This window comes from Canis aureus, chromosome 4, assembly GCF_053574225.1.
Source record: "Canis aureus isolate CA01 chromosome 4, VMU_Caureus_v.1.0, whole genome shotgun sequence".
Classification (NCBI taxonomy): domain Eukaryota; kingdom Metazoa; phylum Chordata; class Mammalia; order Carnivora; family Canidae; genus Canis; species Canis aureus.
Window position 1 is genome coordinate 52,727,039 of NC_135614.1, and position 8,534 is coordinate 52,735,572.

An 8,534-nucleotide genomic window follows, 5' to 3' on the forward strand; every position below is an offset into this window, starting at 1 on the left:
ACCAGAAGCCAGGGGAGAATCATGGGATAGATTCTCTCTCAGAGACTCCAGGAGGAACCAAACCCTACCAATACCTTGATTTGAGGTGTCTAGCCTCCAGAACTGTGAAAGAGTAGATGCCTGCTGGTTTAAGCCGTCAAATTTTATGGCAGCCAGTACAGGAATCAACATACACAGATGGCCTAACCTGTACCAGGTACTTTACTTCTGCTATGACACAACCCTCAAGAAAGAAATTATGACCCCCTTGTTATAGATGGGAAAGACTGAGACACAGAGGCTAAGAACTTGTCCATCACAAACCTGGAAAAGTGGAAAAGCTGGGTCTTGAGTCTTTGAAGCAGTATTAGGCTATAGGTGATTTTCTTCCATCCTTGACACTCTCTCAATTTTCTTTCCCTGGGGGCTGTCTAGGTACCAGGAACTGTGGCAAAAAGTCTGTATGCTGGCTCCTAGGGCAGTAATCTTGGTTCCCAGATGTCTCCCAAATGCACATGGTACCTCCTGGTACATAATAGTTGCTCAATAAATATTGCCAAATAAATTAATCCTCCCCCAAATTTCATGAGATAGACATGATCATTATACTCATTTTACAGAAGAGGAAAATGAGGCACAGACAAAGTCAGTAACATGCCCAGAGTCCTGACTGCTGGTATCAGATCACAGGATATGATCTGTTCTCTCACACACATGCCAAGTGACACTGACACTTGTGAACCCAGTTCCTTAGAATTACTTGCTCTTCATCATCTTCTCCGTATCACCATATCCACTAACATTTATTGAGCATTGCTCAGTGTTAGTGCTGGGCAAGGTGTTTTGCAAACAGTCTTACCTTTAACTCTTATTGTACACCTATGGGCCAGTTGCTACTAGTATCTGCTTTAACATCCTGGGAACTGAAGCTCAGTGAAATAAAGTAATGATTCCAGTGTCACAGAGCTGGTAAGCACCAGGATCAGGGTTCAAGTTCAAGTCTCTCTTATTCCAAACCTTGTGCTTATAGCCACTAAGTGGGTTGTCTCTCTTAGCAGAAGCTACACCAAAAGAATAGAAGTTACCCTGCCCTCCCTGCCTTTTTTTTTCCCCAGGCTCCCTCCTCCAGATCCACAGATAGGACTTCTATCTCTGCCTAACCCTGGGTTGTCTGTGTTAACTCAGCTTATCTTGGGTTGGTTCTCTTTGCCCTCTGCTAGAAAGCATAAAGTTCTTCTCAGGACTCCTCTCTACTTTTCTTCATCCAAAGCCGGGGTTGGTTCATTCACTTGTCTGTCAAACAGAGACGGGCTTAAAGATAGAAGAGGACCATGCATATACCAGGGATGTAGCAGTGAAAAGATAAATGCTGTTTCTCCTCCCAGGAGACTTCATCTAATGTTTTCACCCTGCTAGTTCCCAAAAGTCCTATCTTATTTATTTCCCTAGGCAACTGCCAGCTTCACACCATAGTGAACATTTTTTATGCAATCCCAAGATGCATTTCTATCCTGAGCTAAGGATACTTAAAGATTCAATAATGATACTGCACTTTAACAGGGATTCCGTTGTCCAAAATAATGATCAATGGGAGAGTTTCTGGCATCAGAAAAGAGAGGGCTTCCCACCCCAGGACTTGCACCATAGAGATGGGTGTCCATCATGCTTGTGAGAAAGCCTGGTTTTGCCTAGAGAGGCCCCTACGTTCTCCTTGGTCTGAGTATCTAAGAAGATCCTTTAAATATGACAGTGGGAACAATAAGGAAACCCAGAGAACATCTTGACCATCCTTCCCTGTTCACTAGGGAGAAAATGGGACTCTCCAAAGGAAGTCACTTTCTAAGCTGACAAGCACTGGCTTCAGAATCCCAGTACCTTCCCATACATGCTATTGGGTCACCAAATCAGTGGTCTTTCTGGATGTCCTTGAGAAGGGAAGCAAAGAGGGTTCATCCAGGGCCTCTCCTGGAACTTGCCATTTATAATCATGTCAAGGTGACCTACCATGGAGTTGGCTCTGGAGCCCAGGAATAAAAATGTGAAGAGGAAGGAGAGGCTGAGAAGGGCCTTGATGCAGAGCAGGCAAAGGCAGCGAAGGTGGTGCTGAGTGGAACCAGGGCTTGAGGATTTATCTCACCAGGCAGAAAACAGATTCGGCAGATGGGCCTCAGCAGTCCTGCAAAGCTGGGGGCCCTCAGAACAGGCTTTTTTCACTGAATTGTGCATTCTCCGGAAAGGACAATCCAGCTTAAGAATAAAGCCAAGTGTGCACTTAGTCCAGAGCCACATGTAGGAGGAGGGGGCCCTCCTCATCTTCTGTCATGACCCCATTTTGGACTGGAAATTCTAGAACCTTCTATCTGCATCCCTACATCTAGGGTGCAGTAGCAGCTGCTCAATCAATATTTATTGAGTGAATGAGTCTCCTGGGAGGGGTATGTGTTAACATATTATCTGCTGCTATAATAGCTTTGTGCAAATTAGCTTAAAATTAAAATGAACACTTCTTTAGTACTTTGCATCTTATTAATGCAGCGTATGCAGAATGCCATTTAATTTTCACAGCATTCTTGGACAGGGTATATTTGTGACCTTGGGTAAATTATTTAAACTTTCTATGCCTTGGTTTCTCCATCTATAAAATGGAACTAATAACACCTATCTCATAGAGGTAGAATTAATGGGATAATAAATGTAAAGTATTAGAGAATCTTTTCATAGGAACTGTGACCTCTATATTGTGGCCTGTTTCTCCATTCCTGGAAGACAGGCTAATAAGTGGTGGCTTAGGATATGGAGACAGAACTGTAGCTGATGTCAACACGTCCTCAGTCACCATCTTGGATTTCAATTTAGCTGGCAAACAGTCTCCCCCAAGACAGAATGTGGGCTGGTATCCACTTCTGCCCTCACAACTTTAGCCCAGAATTTCACTTTGGAAGGCATTAGAGATTCTTTTTCCTCGGTTGTTTACTTGTTCTCAGGTCATGTGGAAAGCCCTCTAGACACTTCTGACAGTGTTATCATGGGCCAGAGAACTGGTGAGGGAGGAGCTGGGAGGAAAGTGTGAGAAGGGCCCAGGGGTTGCTGCCATCTTGCTTTGATGTTTATCCTCCACATTTTTCTAAGCTGGATCTTCACAAGTGTCCCAGTGCCAAGCTGAGTACCCTCCCTGGACTCTCTCTGTCCCCTTCTGCCTCACATCCTCCGGTCTGAGCTTGGCACTCTTCCTGGCTGCACCTTCCGTCTTCCCTCTATGACTGCTGCCTTGCAAGGGAATGGGTCTGTGAATATCAGGGGCAAAGAGGAGAAGAGCTTCAAGGCACAGAGAGAGTGAAAGGAAGACAGGACAGGAACTTACCAAAAAAAGCAAAGCAGTGGATGCTGGGCGTGGGTGGTAGAGGGTGACAGTTAGTCAGAAGATGAGTACCCAGAAGGTGGAGTGGGTTCAGCCGTTGATGAGGACTTGAAACTTGGGACATTTCACATCAGTGGTGGCAAGTGGCCAGCCTATGGGCTGAATCCTTCCAAATACTAATTTGGGGGCCCATACAGTGTTTTAAAACTTAGGAAACTTCTCATAAAAAACAAAATATCTAGCTTGGAAAATCTGGTCAGGCAGTGTTCGCATTTCATCATGGCAACAGTGGACTGGAACTGGATAGCCCACCTCTCTGGTTGGGGCAAAAGCCATTTCTAGTTTACAGCAGATCTTACCACTCTCTATTGCACTCTCTACTGCATGACATGCAGCCTGGTTCTCTTACTTAAATTATCTTCCTAGTCCCTGTAGGTACCTGAGTTTAAGAGACTTAGTGTATACATATCATTTTTAGCACCGGTTGGGGAACCCATCTTTTCCTTAAGCAGCCACCCCCACAGTACAGACCTGAATGCACAGGCAACCACCATGAGATGACGGTTTTGAAAGGAAGAGTAGAGAAGGATGGAGGGAGAAGCAGGAATGCAAAGGAAGAGAAAAGCAGAAAGTAAGAAAGGAAAAAATCCAGGGCAAGGGAAAGGGAGGGCAGACAATTGAGGAGAGAAAGTCAGACTTCTCCTTACCCAGCTGGCTCCCTGGCTCCCTGAATTTCCTTAAACAAGGCGTGTGATCTTTGAGGGTCAGTGACTTTCCTCATTAGTATCAGGTTACACGATGTGCTCATGGTCAAATAGCGAACTTTCCATGGGAATCCTCTGAGAGTAAATCAAATGGAGATTCTCAAATAAATTAATCAATGACAACACGCTGTTTATATTAGCTTTCCTGGGTGATTGACTTAATATTTATTGAGTCTAGAATTTGTGCTACCGTATAAATGACACCATTACTACCTTCTTCCAGCTTGAATTAATTTCTCAAGATAAGGCATTTGGTCACAAGTGTTTCTAGGTGAAAGCTTCCATAAAGGGTGGTGGGGTTCTGTGGGTGAGGTAAGGACAAAGAGAGAGGTGAGGTTTGTTGTCAATTGTTTCATTAAAACCTCAATCTTAACCACCCTTTAAAACGGTCCTCATTTCCCTGACTACCTGATGTTTGCCAATACTGCAGCTGATTTACTGTAAAAAAGCTGAAAATGGATGCTATTTCTGAAAGAAAGAGCTCTTATGCTAAAGAGGTTTAAGGACTTCCTGTTTGTTCAGGTCTATGAGGATTAGCTCTCTGATCGGCTTTTCCTAACGCAGTCACCAAATTAGTCTAGAAATTATACATTTCAGTTATTCAGTGAATAATTCCTGAGCACCTACTATATACCAGACACTCTTCCAGGCGCAGGAACAGAAAGGAAAGTCCTTTTCTTTCTCGAAGTCCCCAGCCTAAAGGGTGGAGACAGGTATTAAATTAACTCACATAGCCATTCCCAGTGGTTGGGAGTGAAGTAATTTAAATGAAGCCCTGTAGGGGGAAGTGAAAGGGAGAGGGCTTTTTTAGAAAGATGCTCACTGAGAAGCAACCCTGCCCTGGCTGCTGAATGATAGATAGGATGGATCCATCTCTCTGAAGATCTGGGGAAGGGTGCTCCTGGCAGAGGGAACAGCAATTGCAAAGTCTTGGAGGCAGATAGGAGCTTGCTTTGTGCAGGCCTCTGAAGGAATGGCAGTTTTGGAGCTGGGACACTCGCGCTTGCTTAGAACTAGTGAGACAATCAGTTACAAAATATTTTAGGGATGTGCAGTTTTGTTACTTTTAAGCACCAATACTAATTGGAAGCAGGCTAATAAATAACTGTACTGTGGAAACCCTTAGGGAACCTACTTTGATGAATAGAGAAGAAGTATTTGTAATTATCATAACAGGATTGTCTGTAAATAAATGCCTCTAAAAATGCCTAATTTGACATTTTAAAAACAATTTGTCCTCTTAAAGCGGTTTAAACACACTGTCTCTTGAATGCTGTTAAGACCTTTCATTTGCATTCTAAATCTCCCATCTCTTCTTTCCTCTTCCCCTCTAATAAGTTCTAAACAGCTCTTAAGAGCTTGGAGTTCTTCGTAGATTTTGAAAGGGTCAACATTGGCCAAGCTCTTGCCTGAATTATCACAAATTCTTAATTAATAGAGTCTAGATTTTGAAGGCATTCCTAGAATAATAATAATTGATAGCTATTATATTAGTTACATACGTTTATCAATTTTTGGTATGAGTACCTTCGTAATGCTATACTGCAACTGAAAAAAATGAGGCTCAGAGAGGTTATGTAACTTGATCAAGCTTGCATGACAAGGAAACAGGAGTCAAGATTTGAACCCAGGTCCCCTGAGCACACTAGTGCTAGTACTAGTGAGTACACTAGTAAGTGTGGTAAGTACAGTATTAGAAGTTAAGCGGCCTAGTTTCTAGTCTCTGATTCACCATAAACTAACTCTGGACACTGGCAGTGTTTAATCTCCCTAGACCTTAGTTGCCTCGTCATTAAAAATCCTCCTCGTGGGGAATCCCTGGATGGCTCAGCGGTTTAGTGCCTGCCTTCGGCCCGGGGCATGGTCCTAGAGTCCCGAGATCGACTTCCATGTTGGGCTCCCTGCATGGAGCCTGCTTCTCCTTCTGCCTGTGTCTCTGCCCCCCTCTCTCTCTGTCTCTGTCTCTCTCTGTGTCTCTCATGAATAAATAAATAAAATCTTTTAAAAAAATCCTCCTCATAATACCTGCTTAGTTGAACCAGAATGTATCCATTCCTAAATATCAGCTGCAAACGTGCCAAAAAGTATGTGGGGTGGGGTGGGGGCTTCAGACATGACGATGCAGGAGCTGGCTGCATGAAGTTTACCATCGTATGAAAGGAACAGAGATTATTTTCACAAATAAGAGTAAAATTACAATGGGCACAGGTGTTCTGAGTCTTTACATAGCTGGGCCTGGGCTAGCTTGAGAGTCCGGGGAAGGCAACTTGAGTGACTTCTGAACTAAGAGCAAAATGTCAAGTGAAGTTAGCTCCGTGAAGGGAAGAGGGTGTCAGTGGTGTGATGGAACATCTTCCAGGAGCAAGGCCAGTCTGTGCAAAGGCCCTCTGGAGGGAGGAAACTTGGTTCTGAAATGAGGCCAGTGTGATTAGGATGTGAAGGGATGTGAAGGAGGAAGAAGTTGGAAAATTAGAGATCAATCAGACAGGGTCATGTCAGGGTCCTAAGGGATCTAGCATTTTCTAGATTTTATGACTTTTTTTGTGTTGATTCCTACCTTTCTTTTGCTGTCCCAAGAACCTATTCCCCTAACCCTGCTACCTTGTTTTCTTTTCTCTTTTCTTTTTTTAAAGATTTATTTCTTTATTTGAGAGAGAGAGAAAGAGAGAACATGGGTGCATGAGCAGCAGAAGGGGCAGACGGAGAGGGAGAGGGTCCTCAAGCAGACTTCCCAGTGAGTGTGGAGTCTGGGGCTTGATCCCAAGACCCCAAGACCATGACCTGAGTCAAAACAAAGAGTTGACCATTTAACTGAGTAAACCACCCAAGCAGCCCCCTTCTTTTCTTTCAGAGGAACGGGAAGGCTTGCCTAAGCGGGTACAGTGCCCAGGGCCTTGGCACTGCTTCTGGCCAGTCTTCATTATGACTCTTCAGCAGTCAGCACAGTGGGGCTCCAGCCTGGCATTTGGGGCCCAGGAGCCTGCTGCAGGCCAGTGAGACAGCACATTTCTGTCTGAGACAAGAAAGACCCTGACATCTGTTCCTTGGCAAAAGAGCCAGACCTGCCAGGAAAGCCCAGTGGCCGAAGAAGCCTCGAATGCTGGAAAGGAAGTTACCTTCGGCAAAAACACGGGGATGAATGTCAGGCCCTTTCCTCCTGCTTCAGGAGCTGGTGACAGCGGACTCCTGGAGACAAAGGGTCCTTAGGCGCTCTGTGTTCTGGTCTGCACCCCCGCCCCACCCCCAAACTTTTTTCATTTCTAATGGTGTGACGACAGAGTTGGGCTGCTGGGCCCCTGCCTTAATCACTTTCATTCCACTGTGTCAGGGAGGGCTTTTTTCTGGAGTCTCTGAGGAAATAAAGATGATGAATAGAGGGAAATCACATTCTTTATTAGCACGGATGGGCACACAGATCCCAGTAGTAATTAATCCCAGGATGTTTACAAATTTTTTCTTCTTTGTCAACCAAGAGTTGGGGTTTGCAGTCATTGCCATAAAGGAAGAATGGAAGCTGAGCAGCCATGTTAGAAATAGAGATGGCAAAAAATTGATTAATCATCCCGTAATGCTAGGCAACAAGCAGTGTCCTTAGATGTCAAGATCCTAGGGCCCTAAGGATGAAAAAGTTACAAGACATACAGGACCTTCTTAGGAAAACTTAGATAATCCTGTGGCTTAAGCCTGAGTCAGCAAAGCCCTTTTCTTTCTTTCCTTTTTTTTTTTTTTTTTAAAGGGAAAAGGAGAATATCAATATAAAACAACTATAAGCGCCTATGGAAATTAGATTGTTTTGGAACTTTCGTGAGTAATTAAGGGTCAGACAGAAAATCCTTTGTTCCAATCCTGGGATTGTTCAGCATCTTTCCAGAACATCTGAGTTCTCTTTCTTGCCTAGTAAGGACTGGAGAATAGCTAAGGTCAGTCATTCTGGGACAGTCATTCTGACATGATTTGAGTTGTTTTGAGTTTTGGGGACACTATTATGAGCATCAAACTTTTTATGCTCTAACTCAAGAACAGGAAATTCAAATTTTGGTCCAGGCTCCATGAAGCATGAGTTGTGTGGCCTTGGGTAAGTCACTATACTGCTCAGAACTTCTGTTTGCTTGTCATAAAATCAAGGGATTATGGCCTGATAGAGTTTGAAATTTCCATGGGGCTAAATTTAAAAGTCTACACTTACAGCAATTTTAGGGTATTGGGTTGAGTATGTAATCAAAGCACGATAGATAGCCCTCATGGTTCTAAAGTGTATCTTGGTTGAGGGTGGTATATTTTTGGAATGGAGGTGGTGGGAAGGGATTTACTATTTCTTCTTTAAGATTTTTGAGAAGTGTTAAGGGGTACCAGGTGGCTCAGTCGGTTAAGCAGCCATCTCTTGGTTTCAGCTCAGGTCATGATCTCAGGGTCGTGAGATCGAGCCTTGCATC